General features: G+C 36.3%; 1 protein-coding gene across 5 annotated transcripts in view; it reads left to right on the top strand.

Annotated features, from left to right (window-relative positions):
- LOC137041592 (kelch-like protein 29) overlaps nucleotides 1-24,635 on the top strand; it is a 309,158-nt gene that overhangs the window by 27,260 nt on the left and 257,263 nt on the right. For 4 of the 5 annotated variants that reach the window (XM_067418060.1, XM_067418065.1, XM_067418064.1 and 1 more), the window contains one exon: nucleotides 15,121-15,189. The gene's annotated coding sequence lies outside the window, so the exon portion shown is untranslated. Of the gene's footprint in view, nucleotides 1-15,120; nucleotides 15,190-24,301; nucleotides 24,372-24,635 lie in introns of all 5 variants that reach the window. The other variant, XM_067418063.1, reaches the window with a different exon arrangement.

The raw sequence follows: 24,635 nt of genomic DNA, 5'->3' as shown, positions 1-24,635 counted from the left end.
ACCTGACAGCTTTGTGTTTCAGCAGATCTTCAACACACTCCCTGTCCTCGCCGTATTATTAGACTTATCAACATTGCGTCCTCTATTTGCATTCTATCACATAACTTTAATCGAGTACAATTTCTTCTCTCTAAATGTTTCATGATGGAAACATTGTCAGACATCGCTGGGAAGAATGCGGTACTGTTGGACGTTGCGTGCTGAGGCATTATGTAATAATTTATTTGCTGGGTAAATAATTGAATCTGCCTTCAAGGATAGTGGCTCTATCTAGGGCATTAGAGAGAGTTCAGGTGTAAAACTGCGCAGATGATTTATGGTTTTCCTAGATGCACTTGGGCCTCTGTGGACCGTTCTGCTTCTGCTGGAAAACTAGCCACTAAATACTGCCCCTCTGGGGTCATCATGGACATTAACATATGGTTTAATATGAACCTGTTTAGCTTCCACTGTTAAGTAAAGCTCTCTAAACCTGCTGTCCCATCGTGGTTATGAATGTAATTATGAACCTGGACTTAGCTTTAAGGGACTTGCCATGTGACTGTCAGTTTGTGAATTATCAAAGCTGTATAAATTTGCACACATGTGCCTGTTTTTCACCATTTAAAATAATTGACATAATTTTGCCCCTCTCTGTGGCTTGAAGAGATACTTTCGGAGGGTTAAAGGGTTAGTTCAGCCAAATGTTCTCATTTACTCACTCTGATGTTGTTCCAAAACCGGACGTGTGCGTTCTTCTTTGGCACACAGAATAATTTGTTTTGTAATATGTCCAAGTGACTCTTTTGTATGCAAATAGGGAAATTGAATCACACTGTTGAGGTAAAAAATAAAATAAAAGAATAAGCCGTTCTTCTGATGTCATATGATGGCTTTATGTGAGACCAAAATGTAAGTCGTTATTTGCTAAAAATCCAAAACTCAAATCTCTCAATAACTGACCATGTGGCTTTAGAAAGCTTTGAATATACCGCAGAGTTCTTGTGGGCTACTTTTTTTTGGTAATAATAATGTCAAACATTTATTCATTGCAATTTTAAAATGTAATATTTCACTATTTTACCCTTTTCCTATATTTTTGATCAAATACATGCAGTCTTGGTGAGTGTAAGAGACTTCTTTCAAAAAAAAAAATCTTACCAACCTTGAGTTTTTGAACAGTAGTGTATACAGTATATGTACAAAATGTAAATATAATAGATCAAAACTGAAGTCATTATTTGCTGAAAATCCACCATTTTAAACCTGAGATAAAGAAGACTTGAATATACTGTACAACTATTGTGGACTAAGTTTATGTTGCTTCGTTGTCCTTTTTGGAGGTTGAAATACCCATTCATTCACACTGTATGACAAAAGAACAGCTTGGACATTCTACGAAACATCTTGCTTTGTGTTCTATGCAAGAAAGAAAGCCACGTTGTAAGTAAAATATAGCAGAATTTTCTTTTTTGTCAATGTTGTTTCATGTTGTCCTAAATACCAGTCCCTCAGTTTCTGCATTGGTTTTTGTATAATCATCAGGGTGCACCAAGGGAAATGATTACAGGAACGAAGGTTCGTACAGCTACAGATGTGTCATTAAAGACTCTTCATCGCTTTCATCAAAAGCAATCAGCACACCTCAGAAGGGATGTAATCGTATTCATGTCTCTGATATCCATTTATCCAGTGATGGAATTATTTGCTTCAGGCGGTTTCTTTCTTCCGAAAGTTTAGTTGGAGTGCAGCGGTTTGTTTTAGGGGCAGAGATGAGCCAAGCTGTTATATTGTGCTACGTTCACAATATAGGTCGCTACGGGGCATTCTTATTCCCTGTCAGTGCTAATAATGTGAACCTTTATCAGGGTGTAATTACTCTTTAGAAAAAGGTTCAGTATAGGGATGTCCTGATCAAGTTTTTTCTGCTCCTAATCTGATCTGAGCCCTTAAATATTGAGTATCTGCTGATACAGAGTCCTGATCTGATACTTGCATGGTGCACACTTAAAGTACATTAAAGTTGTTAATATCAATACATTGTATACACACTGTAAAACATTTTATGTTCAATAAGTTATGACAACATATGTTTTTACATTGTTTTAACTCATCAAAATAAGTTAAGCAATGTTAAACTTGTTTTTATTAGTTATACAAGATGTAACTCATTTTTTAAAGTCAGTTTAACATCATTTAAGTTGAAATAACTTAAACATCCAAGTCGATTGTACTGCAAAAGTTCAAAATTTGCCTTTTTTTACAGTATACAGGGATGTGCAGGCAATTAAACAGGGGCATCTGTCACTATGGAGTAATTCCAATTAATTTATTACTACAGTAATTATATTTTTATGTAGTCCTATAGAGGACACACACATACACATATATAGGGCTTGACATTGGAAAACCACTAGCCATAGTGGCCACAAAAATTCAAAGTTACTAGCCACTCAGCATTTTCACTGGCCACCACAATTTTGACATTGATACCATGGCGAAAACTGCCATATAGATATTTGTAATATTATCTTATAATATTATAATTTGGCAGCAGCACTTTAAGAACTGACACACGGATCCCTTATAATGTTACACATGCGTTTTCCTTTTCTGTTGATTACTTCTTCTTTCTTTTTTTTATTCAAAAGGCCAGTCTTGGCAAGTATTCACATAAAAATAATCAGTTTTCTTTTGTGTAAATTTGACAATTTAAAGGGTCAGTTCACCCAAAAATAAAAGAATCTGTAATTAATTACTCACCCTCATGTCGTTCCAAACCCACAAGACCTCCATTTATTTTCTGTGCACAAATCAAGATATTTTGGATGAAATCTCCTTATGTATGCTTGCCCGCAAGAGTATTTTTCTTAAAGGAACACTCTACTTTTTTTGAAAGTAGGCTAATTGTCCAAGCTAAACAATGATTCATCAATGATTCAATAGATTCAATGATTTGTGCTAAGCTATGCTAAAAGTGATACTGCCAGACCCAGAGATTGGCTGAAGGGATTCGAAAACGGTAAAACTCAACTGTTTAACTCCAGAGGAGTTGGAAAAGGAGCCTATTTTCAAAAAAATGTGGAGTGTTCCTTTAAACGGATCTCTGAAAAACCACAGACCGTTTCAGAGTGGCAGAAAGTGATATTTGACTTTCTTTCACTGGAATATATTACTTACTGGTCAAAAGGGAAAATGGATATGATTCATCTGACATGGACTTCTTTTGAGGAATAGAGGTCCCAGGATTTCACGTAACTTCTAACTAAACCTTGGCAGGTCAAAATCAACCCATATTCTTTTTTTGCTGATGCTTGTACTTATGTACTTTCGATCTGTGCTCACTTTTCGAATTTTTTTTTTTTGTTTAAATAAAAAAAAAAAAAAGGGGGGGGGAGGGGTCTCCAAGAGCTCTCCAAGAGCTCTCTGACCCCTACGAAGACAGTAAATTAATTAACACTTTAAAGGCCCAGAAATGTAGTGAAGAAATTGATAAAATAGTCCATGTGTCTCCAGTGGTTAAACCTTCATTTTATGAAGCGACGAGTGGAGTCACATGGACTATTTTAACTTTAATATTTTTAGGTTTTACTTGACTAAGTATTAAAAAAGTATTTGTGTTAACTGAATTGAAGGCCTTGATTAAAAAGTGTTAATTAAATTGCTGTCTATGGAGGGGACCAGAAAGCTCTTGGATTTTATCAAAAATATCTTCATTTGTGTTCTGAAGGCAAACGAAGGTCTTGCGGGTTTTGGAACGACATGAGTATGAGTAATTGATGACAGAATTTTTGGGTGAACCCTTTAAGTGCATTAAGCAGCGAAAAAGAACTCAATTTACTACTGAGAGGTGAGTTTATGCACACACACTTTGGGTATGAGCACAAAATCTGAGTAAATGCCAAAATTCAAGCCTTACACCAACAATATCCATCCGGAGCAAATGAAACAAGTGAGTGACGGGAGGCGGGTTTGTGTGCAACTCGCTGTCTGAGAGATGAGAGTGTGAGAAAGTTCATCTCAATATCGATATGGTTTGAAAAACCACTTAACACTTAGCATCCCATCACTAGCGTAGCTTTCCAGCTTGCCCATCCTGTCAGATCCAGGGAAATACTTTTTTTTATAATACTATTTTCTAACATTTAAAAATTCTTCAATAATTATTAAATAAATGTGATTTATTTTGTCATGCATTAGAACTATGCTAATATTAATAAAATATGCTAATCTTCATTTACGTCACACCAGTAGTAATGTTATGTTCTTCTTTGTGCCAATATCTGGATTCAGTTTCAGCTAGCAGCGCCTTTTTTGTTATTAAAAAAATGGTTAAACTGCCATTTATGACACATTTAAGAAACACGTCTTGACAAAGATTACAGGACACCATAACACTTTGTTGAAAGTAAACTAACAGATAATTAGGATTATGATGATATCATGAACCTCTTCAAATTTAAAACCCAGCCAAATCTGACTTGTTTAGAACAGACATCAGCCATACGAGGTAAGCTATGGTTAGGTTTTTAGTCTGGCCAGCCGTGGCATGGCTATGCTATATTTGTAGCTTCATGTATATATATAGCTTAATGCTTACAGGTGAAGTATTTGGTTTAGTTCTATTAAAGTAACCTTGCAAACATCACAAACACAGCTCGTACAGGGGCTTGAGAAGGCATCAACATGTTGAAGACTATGTTAAAAGATAATAGCCAATGAAAGGTCCAACATATGGGAAATACTTTTAGCTGTGTTTCAATGTTGCAATATGATTTTTTTATTTTTTTTATTTTCTTCCAAATGAATAAGTAATGCAAATTATTGTAGCCCACCCACACTATTAGAGGCCCACCCATCATCTACTTTCTACCTACCCCACTGCAACTGAGAAATTGGCCCAAAATCGTCACAATTATCTTTTCGTGTTGCCCCAGCATAAGAGTATAGATGGTATCCTGACTGCTGGGCTCTTGCTAACTAGCTCATAGTGCTGAACTGCTTCTTTAAATTGCAGATAGAACATTTGTTCCTGTTTACAACTAGTATTTATGACCCTTTTCACAATTGAATAATTTGATCATGGTACTTTGCTCTGATTTCCTTCTGTACCGAGTGGATTATGCGGCACGCTATTAACGTTGATGATAAATTTGGAAGTGTCACAGACAATTTGTGCCTCCCAAATGTAGTTCAGTAAAAATGAGTAGCGCAGTTGGAGAGAATCACAATTGGAGAAAGTGAGATTCGTGTAGGGACCTCATTTTGGAGGTGGTACTGCCATTGTCATGCTGTATTTGAATAATACACTTTAGGAAATGATATGTTGCAGTCTTCATTTAGAAAGGCAGCCAACAGGGAGCACAGTTATGAGGAAAGAATGAACAAATGTCCACTGTTATTAGGTGCTTTGAGATTGTGTGCAGTAGAAATTTTAACTTCCGCTGTGCTGTTCCGCAGGCTGCAGTAGCTGTAATTCTATATAACATGCTGCGGTTGATGTGAAAGTAGTATAATTTTCTCTCCTGTGTGACGTTAATGCTCAAAGGAACTAGAAATTTAGAACCAAGAAACGGTAAAAGCAATGTTGAGAATTACACAAAGCAAAATGTCGAGTAAGTGGCCACAAAAGAACACACTTGTCAAGCATAATATTAAAAAAGGTTTTAAATTATACAATTTTACTGTTTTATCTGCTACTGTACCATAATGACACTATTTTATGCTTGTTTGAAATTAAGATCAAGTAAGTAAACTTTGTTTTTGTGCAGTGTTACTGGAATATTTTATAGTTTTATAGTGTGATGATCTGTGAATCTGTGAATCACAAGTCAATGAGCAAAAATTATTATTATATATTATATTATTTGGGTAAGATTTGTTTTTAAAGAAGTCTCTTATGCTCCCCATTTGTGACTTTATGTAATCAAAAATAGAGTAAGAAGTAATATTGTAAAATATTATTATAATTTTTTATTATAATGTATAATTTCGGTTCAAAACCAGTGGCATTGACAGGGAGTCAGTCCTCCCTGCTTGCATTCGCTCTGGGACAGATTTCCATTGGAACATGACTGCTGGGATTTGCTCGTATTCAGACACAAGAGCATTAGGCATTGATGTCGGGTGACGAGGACTTCATCCCAAATGTGTTCAGCTGGGTTCAGATCTGGGCTTTGTGCGGAAAAGTCAAGTCCCTCCCCGACAGTCAATACATTTATGGACCTCGCTTTTTGCTCAGGGGACATCAAAGGACCTAGTCATGTTTGAAGCACAGAATGTCAGTATATGCCATAGCATTAAGATTTGGCTTTACTGTAATTAATCGGCTTCACAAAACCAGTTAATTAGAAGTGGGTGTCTGCATACTCTTGGCCTTGAAGTGTATCTAGGGATAGTTGGAGAATATGTTGTGTTTTTATTGAATCTATTAGTGTCTTAAAATGTCTCCAAATGTAGTTTTGCCCTTTCAATGTTTATTAAATATTTCAAATTAATTACTTCCTCTGCTAATCTTGATCTGTGATCAGTGTTTAGGATTGCGCATGTGCAATAGCTTTATCCGGGCTGAAATTTTGTTTATTTTTTGTCATGATTAGAGCGTTTCGAAACATTAATATTGTATCCGTAGGTATGAAACGGTTGTTGTCAGATTTCATTGGTAATTTCAAAAATGCAATTTAATCGTAAGCTTGGCGAACAGTTTTTGGAGAATTTGATGTTTCCCCATTCAGAGAGATAGGAGCTGCTCCTGCATGCCCAAGAGGGGTTTCAAAGATGGCCGCCGAGTAAATTGACTTGTCTTTTCAGGGACTTTGAGTGTAGGAAGTAATTTTTTTTTTTCGTGGTTCCATTGGTTTTCTTCCAGTCTTATATCTTGAAAAGTGGAACATCATGACGATCCAGATGAGTTTTTTTTGTTATTTCTCTGTTAGGGCAGTTCATTTGAATAAGTGTGAACGCTGCCATCCAAACCCCTGTGCTCACTAAACAAGCAGACAAGGACCGAGTTTGACTGAAATATGAACGCAACATGGACTAAAGACATCAAAATGAATGTGATGTCATGTCATGTGACATGACCCTAAAAAGGACAGCATACTAAACCATACCTGGGCTGTGTCCAAAATCGGCCCTTATAACCAAAATAAAGCACCATTCGAGGGGACAACTGTTTGTAATGGGGGACGTTATTGAGTGCACTCATTCAATCACAAAATGCATTGCAATAACAAGTGTACAAGCATTGTACACTCAACCACTAGAGAATACCCATAATGCACTGTGAGAATCGAGTTCCCACATCTAACCAGAAGATGGCACCCGCAGCTGAATCATCCATCCATTTTCCAAACCGCTGGTCCAATGTGTCTATATAATGGAGGCCAGCTAGTCGCTGTGCAAGTAAACCTGCCTTCTCTGATCTCAAGAGACACTCTAGTGACTAGGGGTGTGCGATTCTATATCGTCTGCAATAATATCGTAATTGTAATGTGCGATCTGACATTATCCAGTATATCCCTCTCACACACCCGGAGTGTGTGCGCATACACTACGTTATGTACTCTTGAAGATTAGACTAGTGCGGATGCACGCTTTCACTGCGCGAGTCTATATTTATATCATAAATGTGATATTTATTTTATACAAGTTTATACATTCTACATAAGTTTATACATATTGCCCATGTTTACTTGTGTCTCTGAGCAACATTGTAAGGTGTTTCCTTACTGAATGAATCGGCTTTCTGAATGAATCAGTTGAATCAATGATTCAATGACTAAGATAGATTAAGATAGTTAAATGATTCGTTCCTGAATGAATCAGTTGTTTGAATGAATTGGTTGAATCTTAATGACTCACTCCTTAACAGTGACTTGCTGCAGCCTACTAGCGGTTTTAAAGTATATTTTCATGTTTAAAATAATTTCAAATATTAGTATTCAATGTTATGTTTTTAAAACATCAAAACATTGTTTATGCATAACTACATGCTATGTCACCTCTAAGCTCATTAAATAGTCTGTGTAAATGCCACGTCTGTGTTAGAAAATGCTCATAAAAGGAAAAGATTTCTGTCACTGCTGTGAACTGACCACCACACAGAATATGAAGAATATCAAAAACTTCAGGAGTCAGCTGATCCTCAGCACCAAGATACCAGCACAATAACACGCTCAGCAAAATATAGTCTAATTATCTTTATCGAGAAAATCCCAGAAAATATAGAGATATTATTTTTTGTTAATATCGCACACCCCTACTAGTGACTGACGCTAAAGGCCAATTTATACTTCGGACCTTCGCCGTAGCCTCTACACTTTGATTTTCATTTATTCTTCTGCATCCTTGTCGGTGTTGATGTTCAGTAACACATGTAGAGAGAGCATGTGTAAATTGACATGTTGTTATATTTTCAGAGAGGTGCATGTTAGGGTAGCTATAGCGTACATTCGAGTAGTATATATTGGGGTTAATGGTTGCAGCCTTTAGCCTCCTTGTTAGAGCATTCAACTCTCATGCTCCCTGGTTTGAGTCTCACTTGACAGCTACAGCATAATATTCCTTTTTAATTGATTATTAAATTAATTCAGACAGTTCAATTCACGTTCATTTGTATTGTGCTTTTCACAATATATATCATTTTAAAGGAGTTTTAGAATAATTCATTAAGGTTTATACATAGTTTCCGTGACATACTTGTTCAAAATAAATCTTTTCATCTTACTACTGGAGCTCCCGGTTTGCTAAGTTTCAAATAATTATTAAACAGCAAGCATAAACTATGCAAAAGCAGCAGCCCTTCCAGCGCACTCAGTGTCCGAATACACTCACTCGTTTCCATTCACTGCCTCAAGTGAACTCTATTAGTGGACTAATGCAGGAATAGTGAATGAGGCAATAGGGGGTGATTTCAGACACAGCCATAATTGTTCTTGTCATAGGTGTCGGAAACTGTCTCTGGTGCTGTTTTGACTCCTTTACACATTTTATAAGCTCTTCATGTGCTCTCCGCTGCATACAAATATCTATGCACATACAGCAAGCACATTTAGTTCAGCACACCCCATTGTTTTGGATGTTTTGTAAGTTTCGTTGCAAAATATATGTCATAAAAGCCTTTTTTTTTGTGCATCTTTAGGTTTGATCACCAAAAGAACCAAGGAAACCGAACTATAATGTGAACAGTGTAACTTAGATTCAGTGTAACATAATGCTTGTGGATTACCAGTTAATTTTAAATGAACCCCTGCAAGCCCTTTCCCAAATGATGTTGAGGCGAAACAGGCTAACTCTCGTTATTAATGGTTCGCCTCTATCTCATGGCTTGTAATTGGTCTCTGGTGATTGCCAAGTCTTTTGGATTAAGAAATGTCATTAAAATTGATGTATTAGGCCTGCGAGCCGCTTTCTCCGTCAGATAGCTTTTTTTAATCAATTGATAATTACAAAGATGATTTATGGTTTGACTTCGTGTTGACAGGTGAACAATAATTGCGACATGGAGATTTCAAAGCGGCATCTGTTACGGCTTGGAAAAAGATTTTTCACCCTTAGGTGTCCTCCTCCATTACAGACAGGTCCGGAGGTGGAGACGAATGGTTTAGGAGGTTAGGTGATGGCACACGGATTGCAGGTACAAACCTGCAGAAGACCAGAAGAGTCACTAAGTTCATGATCCATCTCGATCATGACTGTGTCCTGAGGAAAACACTTAACCCAAGACTGCTCCTGAGGGACTGTGATTGCAATTAATACACTGTAAATTACTCTGTGTGTGTGGGATTGTAACTAACCAACAAGGACTCATGAATTGGCTTTATGAGCCCAGTTTATCTCTCTAGATGTATCTATATTTCCTGTTTCCTGACAGATCCGCTATTTATTTTGCTAGTAAGGTATAAGGAAATTTAGGCTGCATGTTTTGAAAAGGCAGAACTACTGTTAGTTGTAAAAAATAATAATAAATAGTATAATAAGAATAATACTGAAATAATCCTGCCGTTATTTTATTTTATTTTTGCTCTATGTATGCAGTGTAATTAGTATTATTGTTAACATTTTACAATGAGGTTTCATTAGTTACCATTAGACTACTACTTTAGTTAACATTAACTAAGAATGAATACTTCTACAGAATTTATTAATCTTAGTTAAGGTTAATTTCAACATTTAATAATGCATTATTTAAATCAAAAGTTGTATTTGTATTAATTAATGCACTGTGCAAACTAACATGAACAATGGATGAACAGCTGGATTTATATTAACTAACATTATCAAAGATTAATAAATACTTTAATAAATGTATTACTTGTGGTTAGTCCATGTTAGTTAAGTAATACATTAAATAACATTAGCAAATGAAACCATATTATTAGTTATTATAATTATTATTATTATTATTATTATTATTATTATTAATTAGCTTTTATAGTTTCAATTTTCATTTTATTTTACGTTTTAGTAACTTTTTTGGACGGTCACATTTTAAGTGCTTCTGTCATTTTTTTTCTTTCTACAAACTTGTTTATTTCAGTTGCCAAATCAACTTTTTAAATTTTCGTTTAAGTTTTGTCAAGTCAGATTTTCCCATCTATATTTTATTTTACTTAAGCTTTAATTAAATTACTGAAAATTATTTAAAATAGTTTTAGCTAACAATAACAACATTTGCACATGACAAATATTTTTTTAAAGTAATGATTCATTGAATTATATGGATTTTCAATTTGCATTGTTAAATATAGTTTGCAAACGTATTTTTTTTAAATAAAATGTTTTGTTTTCATAGAAAATATCATTTATTTATGAAAAATAAATGGTAGCAATTTATTTTACAATCCTGTTCCCCATGTACATGCTACTAGTAATTACAATATCTGGGTAATAACCCTGATCCTACCCCTAAACCTGTGACCTCAACGAAGATGAAGGTAAATAAAAAGATCCACTGATAAATCCACATAAAGAGGGTAGCGTAACTCATCCAAACATTGACGAGACCCGAGAACAATGAACAGAAACAAGGGAACTAAATACACAGGCAAACAAGGATAATTAATCACAAACGTGAACTGAATGAAGAACCAAATGAGTGACCATGACAACAAACTAGGCAGGGAGAAACGGTGCAAAAGAAATCAAAGTCCAAACCCTTAGCTTCTACTACCCAGTATTTTCTTGGGTGAGTACACTGTAAGTACACATACTGTAAAATAAAGTGCAACCTAATACATTTTATACAGATTGAGAATATTTTGTTAGAAAACGATTGTTTTGGAGTCCTTTTTGGTCGGTTTTCTTGGAGACTTTCTGTATAATTTGGTCAACACTACACTAAGTGACCTCAAAGCTAAAAGCTACATTTCATGCATTGGGGAATTTAGCATAAACATTACCTCGATCTGAAACAAATTATATGCCTTATAGATGTAATATTTGAATTCTGAACACACGCTAACACATTTGGCTCTGTGTACATACCAATAAATTAATTTCCTTTCTGCTCTACAGAGGGTGGGTTGAATATCTATTTTTTATACTCCTGTTCTGGCAGTATTCATAATTGAAGATAATCTACCATGCATTTTCTTTATTAATTTAATTCCCCAGGGCCTTGACATAAAATGTCTGTTTCTTTGACAAAGTGCAAATGAACGCTGGGGGTGAGACAGAAAAAGCAGAATTGCACAAGTATAGGAGCCAAAGGGGACGTAAATGATCCTGAATGATATAATGGAAGTACACGTCTCACTCCATGACAAAGTAAACATTTGTCCGTCTCTTTATTGTCTGTAAATACAGGGGGAAGGGATTCCAGGCGGAGACGAAGGGGTCAGGAAATGTGCGAGAGGAGCGAATAGAAAAGCGGAGACGGGGGAATCATTCTGTCCAGACGCAATCTGATGAGATCCTCCTCTGCGTCTCTAAAAGCATTAGTTTAGACAGTGATTGCATTCGGAATCCTATTAAGTTTATATAATCGGGAAAAGAAAGGATTATTACTCCCTATCAGTGTTTTGCTCCTTTTCCTTTTGTGTGCCTGTAAAAGCTCGAAATTCACTTGATTTACTGTGTCATGACTTCATCTCCACGGCTTTGTCATTTGATTGCACCATGTGACTCTCAAATGGAGGTTGAGAAGCGAAGGATATTCATATGCCAGAGAAAAAAGTGACGTGTCTACTCCATTAGAATAGGTCTGGTTATCATTGCCTGAAATGGCTGGAAATATGCTTTATGCTAGAATGCAAACGCAAATATGTTGCAAATACTTAAAGGTATAGTTCACCCTTAAGTTGTTCCAAACCTGAGTAAACTGTATGAACACGAAAGATGACATTTTATAGAGTGCTGGTAATCAAACTGTTGACGGTAGCCATTGACTTCCATTGTACATACCAATACGTTTATTTCATTTCTGCTCTCCAGAGGATGGTTTGAATATCTATTATTTATACTCCTGTTCTGGCAGTATTCATTATTGAAAATAATCTACCATGCATTTTCTTTATTAATTTAATTCCTCAGGGCCTTGACATAAAATGTCTGTTTCTTTGACTTCCCGGAAGAAGAAAGAAAGTCAATGGGTGCCGTCAAATGTCTGGTTGCCATCATTCTTTATAATATCATCTTTTGTGTTCAACAGAAGAAAGACATTCACACAGGTTTGGAACAACATGAGGGGGATTTTTGCGTGAACTATCCATTTAAAGGGCCACTATTATACTTTTGGGGGTATTACCTTTCATGCATTGCATGTGTAATAGCTGTTTGTGAATATAAGTGGTCCGCAAAGTTTCAAAGATTAAAGTGCACAATAAATGGAGTTATTGTCTCCAGATAGTAAGGACTGATTCTAAACAATGAGTGTGTCAAAAACTCCAGTCTCACTTTCTGATTGAACTTGTATAGAGACAGAGCGTATTTAGGCCACGCCAACGCCGGGGGCAGTATCCAACGCTCTCCATTGACTTTGCATTGTGTGAAGCGGTCGCCTCATCTTTTCTTACTTATCACAAGAAACAGAACAATGTCTAAAAGCTGATATGTGACAAGGTGTACAGCAAACAATCTAAAAAACATACGTTTTTATAATTTGTCGACCTCAAAAAACGAGCGTTTAAGGAGACAAAAGTGGATACAGGCAATAAGACGTGAAGCTTCAGCAGGGAGAATGGGTCAATTTTGGGATCCTGACACTCCAGTATGGGATCCAGTATGTCTCAGTATGTCCACGTGTGCCGTAAACATGTTGTCAGATATCCAAATATCAGTTTTATATATTGTATTTCCTGCCGCTGATTATATTCCCCTCCAGTGGGCGCAGTTCTCTGTGTAATATAACAAGACGCGCGCTGTCTCAAGTGCCTGTATCCACTTTTCTGTCCTTAAACGTTCGTTTTTTGGGTCAACAGCTTATAAACACTTCTGGGTTTTTGAGCTTGTTTTCTGTACACCTCCTCACAAATCAGCTTTTAGACATTGTTAGATTTTTGTATTAAGTCAGAAATGACAAGGAGGCCGCTTCCCGCAATAGAAAGTCAATGGAGACGGTTGGTTTGTTTTCCCCCCCGTTGGGTGTGGCTTTCAGATTATGACGCGTGTCGCTCTGTCTCTATAAGTTTACTATGAATTTGCATAATGCATAATGCTTATTGGCTGCATGAGCATTATGCTGCAAATGACATCTACTTTGAAACGCCCTCATACACTGTAGTTGTAGCTGTAAAAGAGTTCGGTTTGTGTTGTCAACATGTCGAGAAGATGCTGATTTCTGTGCTCTGAAAGCAAATACACTTGCCCGCTCAGGGGTTTAGAACCATTTTAAACACTCTGAGAAAAGGCCTTGTTTACCTTGGCTGATAATGGGACAGTTGGTAAATCCTCCTCATGGTTTTTACTCTTCCTACCTAAACATCTTTTTGTTTTCCCTGCTGTCTCCTTTTACTTGCTCACTGGAGGTTTTACTGCACTATTCTTTGTGATATTCTTTGAAATGAAGTGTTTTATGAAAAGCGTAAGACATATAAAACTGAATTGAATTGAACTGAAAGCCCCTTTGCCAGAGAATCCCTGTGTGCTGTCTATCATGACAGATTTGAGACTCATGAAGGTTTATCAACTGTTCAAGGGAAAGAACCAACCAACCAAAAATTACTTTGTAACTTTTTTGGACAGTTACTTGCATCCAGGAGGTTTTGCTGCAGCGATATACAGTACAAGACAAACTTCTGACCGACAAGTTAGCAAATTATACTGATCAAAACATGAGTAAAGTTATTGTCCATTTTAGACAGACTTTATTTTCATTGTTTGAGGATGAACAAATGCTCACCAAGGCTGCATGTATTTGATAAAAAAATACAGTAAAAAAGTAATATTGTGAAATATTACGATTGATTTATCTGTTTTGAATTTTAATATATTTTAAAATGTATTTTTTTTTATTCCTGTGATTGCAAAGCTTATTTTAAGCAGCTATTCCTCTAGTCTTCAGTGTCACATGATGAACAGAACAGTGTTTCAACAGTGTAACATCTTTTGTAACATTTACAAAGTCTGTACTTTTGATCAGTGTAATGTGTTCATGATGACTAAAATAATTATTTAAAAAAAATAACTTTTGAACCAGTGTTTGTGCTAGTGTACTCCTAATAGATAAAACAAAGGACTAGCCCATCCATATTTTGCCTGTTTTAATAATTTGTACATTAGACAAAAGTAATACAATTGTGGTTTTGAATATTTAGTTTAGAGTTTTTTGATTAACACCCTGTCTTACAGCAGTTATAGTTGATGCTAATTTCCACAGTTTTCAATTCTCTCTCTCTCTCTCTCACTCACTCACTCACTCACTCACTCACTCACTCACTCACTCACTCACTCACTCACTCACACACATACTCACACTCACTCACTCACTCACTCACTCACTCACTCACTCACTCACTCACTCACTCACTCACTCACTCACTCACTCACTCACTCTCTCACTCACTCTCTCAATCTCTCACTCACTCACTCACTCACTCACTCACTCACTCACTCACTCACTCACTCACTCACTCACTCACTCACTCACTCACTCTCTCACTGTTTGTCTGTTTACTGATCCTGTTCTCTTTGTCTTTGCAGGCACACCTGAGTATACTCCAAAGATCTCATTAGTCTGTGATGAGCATCATCATCCAGCACAGACCCAAGGTACTGCAATATCTCAAAAGATCCTATTTTATATCTTTACACCCTCGTGCCTGTCAAAAAGATACATCAGTTAGCTCATTTATCGCAGACCGTGTACAGCTGTGGTGTGTTTTTGTTCCCTTTTGTATTACCAGATCTTGTGCGGACCATTTGATTGTTGTTGTTTTTTTCCAGTTCACACTGGAATAAGAGTGTTTTAGGGAAAAGAAAGTGTAGATGATCACTTGTTTTTCATGTTACCGGAAGTGTATGTGGCAAATATTTTTTTGTAAATACTTTTTTATTTTTATTCACATGAATTATATTTTTATTTATATAAAATTGATATTTTAATAGAAAATATATATTTTGATTTACATTTTGCTCCCTTTTTTATACCATATAAAAATTGTCAGTCACCAATTTTTTACAGCACAAATCCCGTCCAGTCGCTTGACCCATGCGTGACCTTTTATAAATTTCTCGATTATCTTCTGCGTTTTTCTATCACAGTCGTTAGTGTTTGTCTGCAGACACAGCTCTGGTGATGAAACGACGGGATTACATGCGACTAGACTGTCAGTAAAGCCACACCTCCTCAGCTCATGCGTCCCGCTCTGATTAAATGGAATTGATTTAATTGGGTTACCTCACTGTGAGGTCTGGCTAATGGGATGTGGAGCTTTTTGATCACTGGTACGCAGTGACCAAGTCCGACCCGGCTCAAGTGAAGCGGCACAGCTTTTTTTGTTTGTGGTCAGTGTCTCGTGTGTTTGAAGATTAAGCCTCGCCCACCGGCGGTCAAGATTTTGTCTTAAACTCTAATTAGATTTTGCACTGTAGGAATCCGTCGCAACCTTTTCTCAAGATTTGGTAACAACCTCATCAGTATTTTGTAGATAGTGACGTTAAGTTCACCTAAAAATATAAGATGATTCATAATTAATGTGCTTCTGTGGAACAAAATTAGATGCTCTTTTCTATTGATGTCAGATCTGAGATTTCAAAGTAACAAAAAAAATATTCCCCCCAACAAACTGTTTATAAACGTAACCGATTATAATCTTTTTAAATCCTACAGATTTATAATGAATTTGTATTCTTGAATAGGAAGTAATACGATATATGCATGTAAAGGTAACAGTTGAGATGTCAACCTAATTTATTTGTTGATTTTTTTTTAATTATTCTATCTATCTATCTATCTATCTATCTATCTATCTATCTATCTATCTATCTATCTATCTATCTATCTATCTATCTATCTATCTATCTATCTATCTATCTATCTATCTATCTATCTATCTATCTATCTATCTATCTATCTATCTATCTATCTATCTATCTATCTATCTATCTATCTATCTATAGAGATGTATATATTATATAAACGCAAACATTTATGCTGGATGCGATTCACATATACACACGTTTGTTTTTGTGAAATGTGGGGACATTCCATAGGTGTAATGGTTTTTAAACCGTACAAAACCGTATTTTCTGTCCCCCTACACTGCCCCTGCCCCTAAACCTACCCATCACAGGAAACAATCTTCCTTTTTTGCTTTCTCAAAAAAAAAAAAAAAAATTCTGTATGATTTATAAGCCTTTTGAAAAGTGGGGACATTTGTAATGTCCTCATAATGTCCTCATATTTCACCCTCTCCTGTAATACCTGCGTTATACCCATGTCATTATACACATTTGTGTCCTGATATTACACACACACACACACACACACACATACACACACACGCACACACAATTTGTATACTGTTATATTTGTTTTGATGCATTAGGTTATAAAAATGGGGCTGTTTGATGCATAACCTTGATTGTTGGTTGCTGCATTGAAATGGAAATCAAGTATCATTACTCTTAACTAGTCATTTTACTCACTGGCCATTGGTCACCCTACAATTTCTTAAAGTGCTCCCTGAACTGCATAATTGGAGTGTCCCTGCATGCACTAAGTGAAATATTAAACTAACATTGAGAAAATTGCACCACCAAAATTGTTTGAGGCCTTCAGAGTCTTTTAATTTCTCGTAAATTCGACTAATGTTGTGTTCAAATTCACATCAGAAACGGTTTGCAATTTGAGGCTCATTTAAGCAATTTTCGTGGCTAATTTCAATCCCTTACTCGGGAGGCGATGTCATGCGATTGGGCCCCTTGTTGCTTTTGTCATGCGCAAAATGAAGTTGTCTACTAAAAGAAAGTGTTAAAATATTTAATAATAATCACAAAATAGCTTGTCCCTCATCTTTAAAGATGCTGAGAGGCTTCTACGATTTGCAATCTCATAATTATTCATTTTCGAATACTGGATTCATTTGCGTTTCTAAAAACTGCTGTGTTTTGACACCTTCACATAGCCACCCACTCTCCACATGATTAAGACATCTCCGACGCGGTCGGGGTTATCCGTGTGCCGTGGTGGCACCCCCTGGGGACCGGCACACAGCAGGGGTCATAACATGTCATCTCACACAAGCCATTGAGCCTAATGCGTGAGACGGAGCTACGCGTGCGGACCATCGCTCCGGAGCGCTTCTCGTAATGTTTAAGGCCCATTAGGGACTGTGCTTTAGCATAAACACCATCTGAACGCACACAGAGAATTCCAGGCAAGCGTCCAAGTGCCATGCTCTTTACAGGGAATGTTGCATTTATGGGCAGATGGAAACACGGTGTATAGCATGTTGGTGCGATTCAGTGCATGGAATTTAAAAACGACCATTGCAAAGATTAAGCTACTATATAAAAGTATATAAAATTAGTTTCTTTTTAGTTTTGGGGTACAATGTGACCTGGACATGTTTATTCTTAGATTTTGCTGTTAATTACCGTAGTTTATCAGTGCATGTTATCCTAAAGAAGATGAATTTTTCTCATTTAGCCTCTGAAACTGCTTTTTTTTAAATTTATATATATATATATGTGTGTGTGTGTGTGTGTGTGTATTTATATGTGTGTGTTTATATATATATATATATATATATATATATATATATATATATATATAATGCTTTTTTATATAAGTTAAGTTCAATTATTTTAACCAGTGAAATTATTTTTCACGTTCCAATCAAATTCAAAAATTCAAAAAAAGATAAATGCAACATATATTTTTATTTTCTATAAAACAATATTTAAAATAATATATTGTACACAATTTAATAAAAATATATTTGTACATTTTTATTTTATATTTAATTATTTAATTAATAAAATGTTATTTGTTTGTACTTTATTGTAATAAAATGGTTTTCATTTTATTTTATAAATAGTTTTTTTCAATCCAGCAATATATTTTTAATAATGTGCACCTATGAATCATTTACAATAAGATGATAAACCTATAATATAAAAAAAAAAAATGATTTATTTATTCATATTGTTGCAGTCCTGTATGCCATTTATTCTACTTTCTGTTTCAAAGAAGAAAAAAAGACAGCTGTTGGGTTTGAAACTACATGAATACAAGTAAATAATGACCAAATATTGTTTCTTTTCGGGTGAACTGTTGCTTTAAGAAATCAAATAGGTCCATGTTGAGTTCATGTTGTTTTTATGAGCTGGTGTGTAACGGATCAGATTGAGAGTACACACTGAAAGGTAAGGACAGCGCTGATGGATGGGTCGACTCAGAGGTGCTCCGAAGAGAGCGTTCCCGTTTCCTCTGCAAATGTCAGAGCGTTCACCAACTTCAGAGACTTTAGTGTCACCTGCACTGTCATTGATCGGCTAAGCCGGCCACTTCATCTCCTGTTTTATGGATGACCGAGCGAAAGATCGTGGCCTCTGTGGAACACGGTATCCCTGGATCTGTGCCTCGACACGGCTAACCCAAGCTAGTGCCGCGGGGAAGGGTTACGGCGAGTGCACGCTCAGCTTGTTTTCGGAGTGTTTAAACGTGCTTCAGAATGGATTTTCCCAGTTTGCTTGCTCTCGGTTGTTCATTAATTCAGCCAGCATGTAATCTTATTAACTGAAGTGACTCACAGAGAGGCATTTCAACCGGCTGTGACATATCATGACATTTGAACCAGACGTGGACTGCCGTTTGGCATTTTCACATCGTCATAATAACATAATCGGCCACTTGAAATCTTCTGAATGAATTCAGTCTCGTATGTGTCATATGTGGGGGAGAACTTGAGAATAGTCTAGGCATCAAATAAACAATCTAGCCTGTCATAACAGCCTAAATAAGAGGCAAACCTCTGGCCCGTCAGTGCCTCCGGAGACGGAGACAGACGGAGTGTCTTTCCTGGCTGCCCATTGACAGGTAACATCTCGAAGGCCCTGGTGCCCTCTTACTCTGCCAGTCAATCTGTCTTACTTTTGGGCTCTATCGTCCCGTCACTCAAACGCCGCTATATTTAACCTGTCAGAATACAGTCTAATATTTGGAGTTTGTGCTTAAGTTCAACGCTCTGCCACTCAAGGCTGTCAGCTGTGTACTTGACTTTGGATTAAAGTTGTTTACTGGTTTATCGCCGCGTGTGGTGGTTAAGCCGTTTTTCGCTGTCCTGCCTTCAACTTTGCTGGTCACTTAACAGTTAATAGTTACTCCTGTTCCTGGGCTGGTAAGGTGGCTTTAATATTTTAGGCAGCATTTGATTGGACCAAGGTGTGTATACTCTCCTTTGTACAAGATGAGTCATCTGTATTTTTGGTCCATTTTCACAGAAAATTCCATTAGTATCAACGTAGCATATTAATGACTATAAAGCTAATATATATTTTTTGTTGTAATATATGTACTGTAAATGAAAAATATATATATTGTTCTTCTCAAAAATGCATTATACTATTTAATGATAATAATAATAATAAATAATAATAATACAAAATTCTCAAAGATAAAAATTATTTTAGGATGAAAGATAAATATACATTTTTATTTTCGATAAATAATATTTGACAATGTATTTATTATAAAATTTTATATACAATGTAATAAAATATTTTAAAAACATTTTTATCTTTAATACAGTTATTCTTATTTTATTTTATTTTAATACTATCTCATTTTATTCATCGTATTTTAATCCAGTCATACATTTTTTGTCTTTGTAATAATGTGCATCATATGAATCATAAGATCAGGAACATACTATATGAACATTTTAATTATTTATATTGTTCCAGTCCTGTATGCCATTATTATGTGTTTTTTTTTATAATTCAGATTTTGTATTATTATTACTACTACTACTACTACTACTACTACTACTATTATTATTATTATTATTATTATTATTATTATTATTATTATTTATATTAATTTTACAATATTTTATACATGCTTTTTTGTGAATAATAATATTCCATAATAATAAGTATTAATATTAGTAATTTTACAATAATTTAATAATAATAATTATCATTATTAGTACAATGATGATAAAAATAATATTAGTAGTATTACTGTAATACTAAAGTATTACTCATTTTGCAGTAATTTTATAATAATAATTATTATTATTAAATAATTCAGATTTTAATAGTAATAATAATGTATAGCAATAAGTAATATATATTTTAAAAGCATGTATACAGTATTATTATTTTTATAATATTAATTGCACAATATTTTATACAAATTTTACTTATTACAGTAAAATTTTATAATAATAATAATAATGTTGATGATGATGATGATAAGGATAACATTTTCATTCATTCATTCATTCATTCATTCATTCATTCATTCATTCATTCATTCAGGTCATCTTTGAATGCAACAAACGGATGTCCTCCTCTTTTTCTGCTTTGGGGCTTATGACATGATTATTTAAGTTAGTTTTCACTGTTGTAGAAAAAGGGAAATTGAAACGGATTGGCTTTATTATAAAAATACACAATTATGCGCATGAAGATTAATATCAGTGACATTCCTACAAATGAGATTTTGTTAGTTTTATTTATATGCAAAGTAGAAATTAAAATGTCATGCATATGATTGCTGGTTGGGCCGCCAAAATGGGTTTTCATTAATTCATAAAAAAAATGCACTAAATCCTTGAAATATTGTGTGGTCTATTGCAAAACGCAGTCTACCGTACACAGTGCACCGTTTCATAATTTTGGGGCTCTTCATTTTTCATTATATACCAGAAAGTATGCCGTTTATCATGGAGGGTACGGGTTGTATTACCTGTCCTGTAGCGTGACCGAGGGCTTGGGTGTGAAAAATCGCACGAATGAGACGCGAAAGCACCTTCAAAACACACAGTGGAAAGACCAGACCGTAACGAGTCTTAGGAAAGCAATCCCAATGAGACAGAAATTCCTGTAACACTCCTGACACGTTCGCTGAAAGCACAATTCATGCACTTTTATGTAGTAAATGTGTATTTTGATGGACATCCAGCCCGTTTGCTTATCTTGGGTTCCTTTCGACCTTACTACTGTTTCATGCTGAAAATGATCCCAGAACAGACGTGTTTCGGACGCGGTGCGGTGCTGCTGAAGTGTTTTATGGGATGTGGTGTGATGCGTTGATGGCCTTCTCAGAAAAACCCCATGACATTTAAGGTATGACAGAAGGTTGAGAGGTTAGCCTTCATGTTTGTTTTGATGGTTCTTGTTAGCGTTTTTCACCCCAGCACGACATCCATTAGCTGGGTTTGCGGTGCCATTAAAGGGATTCCTGAGAGATTTATAGACCGGCTACATGTGCTGAACAGATGCTGAGTGCTCTATAGGTGGAGAAATCTTTGACGATCTATATCTGATCTTGTGCCATTTCTATGGATGTTGATTCCTTTAAAGGTGTGAGATGCATGGACATGTTTAGTCAACATGGACACCAAATTTACCATATTTACTCTCTTAAAGGCTTTTAGCTGTTGTTTTGGAGGTCTCTTACAGTAGGTTTACATGCACCCAAGACCATAAAGCACATTTATTTTCTCATAATGTACATTTCTGCATCAGCTCTTTTCTCACAGTGTCTGAAATAGTTTGATAAAGACTTTCCGAGAGCCTACTCTGCTCTGATTGGTCAGATGGCCCAGTCTGTTGTGATTGGTAGCGAAACACCCATTTCCGGTTCTGCTTCACACGCACAATTGCATTCTTCTTCTTCTTTTTCTTTTGGCTTTTCCCTTCAGGGGTCGCCACAGTGAATCATCTTCCTCCATCTATTCCTATCCTCTGTATCCTCTTCTCTCGACTACCTTCATGTCCTCCTTCACTACATCCATAAACCTCCTCTTTGGTCTTCCTCTTGACCTCCTGCTCTAACCTCAGCATCCTTTTACCGATGTATTCACTCTCCCTCCTCTGAACGTCTAAACCATCTCAACCTGGCCTCTCTAACTTTGTCTTCAAAATATCTCACATGTGCTGTCCCTCTGATGTACTCATTCCTGATCCTATCCATCCTCGCCACTCCCAAAGAGAATCTCAACATCTTCAGCTCCGCTACCTCTAGCTCTTCCTCCTGTCTTTTGCATTATGTGTATAGAAATATGCAATGTCAAATCGATTAAAAATGTATCGATTTGACAGCATTAAACAAACTTTTATGTATCACAATTAATCGTTTGGCAGCCTGTGTGTGTGTGTGTGTGTGTGTGTGTGTGTGTGTGTGTGTGTGTGTGTGTGTGTGTGTGTGTGTGTGTGTGTGTGTGTGTGTGTGTGTGTGTGTGTGTGTGTGTGTGTGTGTGTGTATTTATAGATAGATAGATATAGATAGATAGATAGATAGATAGATAGATAGATAGATAGATAGATAGATAGATAGATAGATAGATAGATAGATAGATAGATAGATAGATAGATAGATAGATAGATAGATAGATAGATAATTGAGATTTTAATTGAACTTAGGAGGACTGGTGGTGGTGCTTGTTGGTCATTGAATGTTTCTGTAAATAATTGATAATAGTAAAAGATAATAGTAATTATTAATAAGATGATAATGCTACTGCTAATAACAATAAAACTCTGTTTCTCTGAGTGTTCAGGGAGAGCGAAAATATAATCTATGCCAAACTTGTACTTACCCTCTAAACCCCACAATGGTGCGTAAACTCTAAACATTTCTTAGCCAATTTTGATTAAATAAATGCAGCCTTGGTGAGCATAAGAGACTTCTTCAAAATTTTGATAGGTACTGTAAATAATTAGCCTGACAAGCCAGACCCACATCAAGATGTTTGGTCTGGAAACTCACCATTGACAGCTCAATCCGAGGGGCGGGATAAACGGTTGTCTTTCAAACTCCCTCTGCACGCGATAGGATAGCGCTACACCAACCAGAGAAACGAAGGTGAAACAGAGCTCGCTGATAGATTAAACATTCGCCGTATCCGGTCGGCTAAACTCAGAACACATCTTCCCTTTTTAAGAATGACTTCAGTGCCGTTCTTTGTTCTTTTCTCAGAGAAAAGCTTAACTCCAAGCCTTCCAGAGTCGCGGTCAAAGCTGATTCGAAAGACCGCCGCCGTTCGCCAGTTTCTGTGTTTACTAGAAGCACACAAACGCAACTCGGCCGTCGTCATTATGGCCCCGCCCACCGACTCTATACACGACGTGATTGGCCCGTTAAATTTGCAAATTAAATTTGCTGCCGCTAGGGTGCGTCTAGATTTCTAGGCTAGTAAATAATAGAAACCCCTGTCTAATGCGTCTACTGTTTGTTAGCGTAGTTCAAATAGCTTCATCTTCAAATATCTCCTGGCATCTATATCAGAGCAGTGCACAGATGTCACATGTCAGAGCGTAACTTCTTTGTATGTATCATCACTCTTTTCCTGTGGGGTGTTTTAAGCTTGACCTTATTCAATCTGATGATGTGGGCCTCAGTAGATCTTCAGACCCGCCCCGTCTGCCTTCCCATAAAAGCCATTAGAGGAATTGCTGCGCTTTTATAAAAATCTGCCCTTTGAGTACAGCATGATGGAGTTGGGTCTGGAGACGACACACACAGAACTGAGCGCCGCGTGCCGCCCACTCCCACCCGACCCCCGTTTTCAGACAATCAAGCTTCATCTCGTTAAGATACACGATTGTTGACCTTCAGCTGAGGCACAGAGTTTATGAGATTTCCCTTAACCTGATTCTGTGTTTTTATTGGCTCAGTGTTGATGTCAATCGCCTTGTCTCTCCTCAGGTCTGTAATACAGATGCACCAGCCATCAGTCAATGTAACAGGCTGAATAGGAAATGTAGAAAAGTAGCAGGTAGGGTGAACGCTCACTGATAATGCAGTCTAGAGGGCTGAATGTGTGTAAGTGTGTGTGTGTGTGTGTGTGTGTGTGTGTGTGTGTGTGTGTGTGTGTGTGTGTCTGTTGGGGTGGATAGATAACAGACAGACAAAATTATAAGCTATTATCAGAATGGAAGTGTATTGCATTCTTTGTACTGTATATACATTTTTTGTGAACTAATCGTTTTAGCATGGGACACAGTTTTAAAGGTGCACTATGTAACTTTTGGCGCACTAG

Source organism: Pseudorasbora parva, chromosome 15 (genome assembly GCF_024679245.1).
Source record: "Pseudorasbora parva isolate DD20220531a chromosome 15, ASM2467924v1, whole genome shotgun sequence".
Classification (NCBI taxonomy): Eukaryota; Metazoa; Chordata; class Actinopteri; order Cypriniformes; family Gobionidae; genus Pseudorasbora; species Pseudorasbora parva.
The sequence above is the reverse complement of the archived record's forward strand: the minus strand, read 5'-3'. Positions and strand labels throughout refer to the sequence as shown.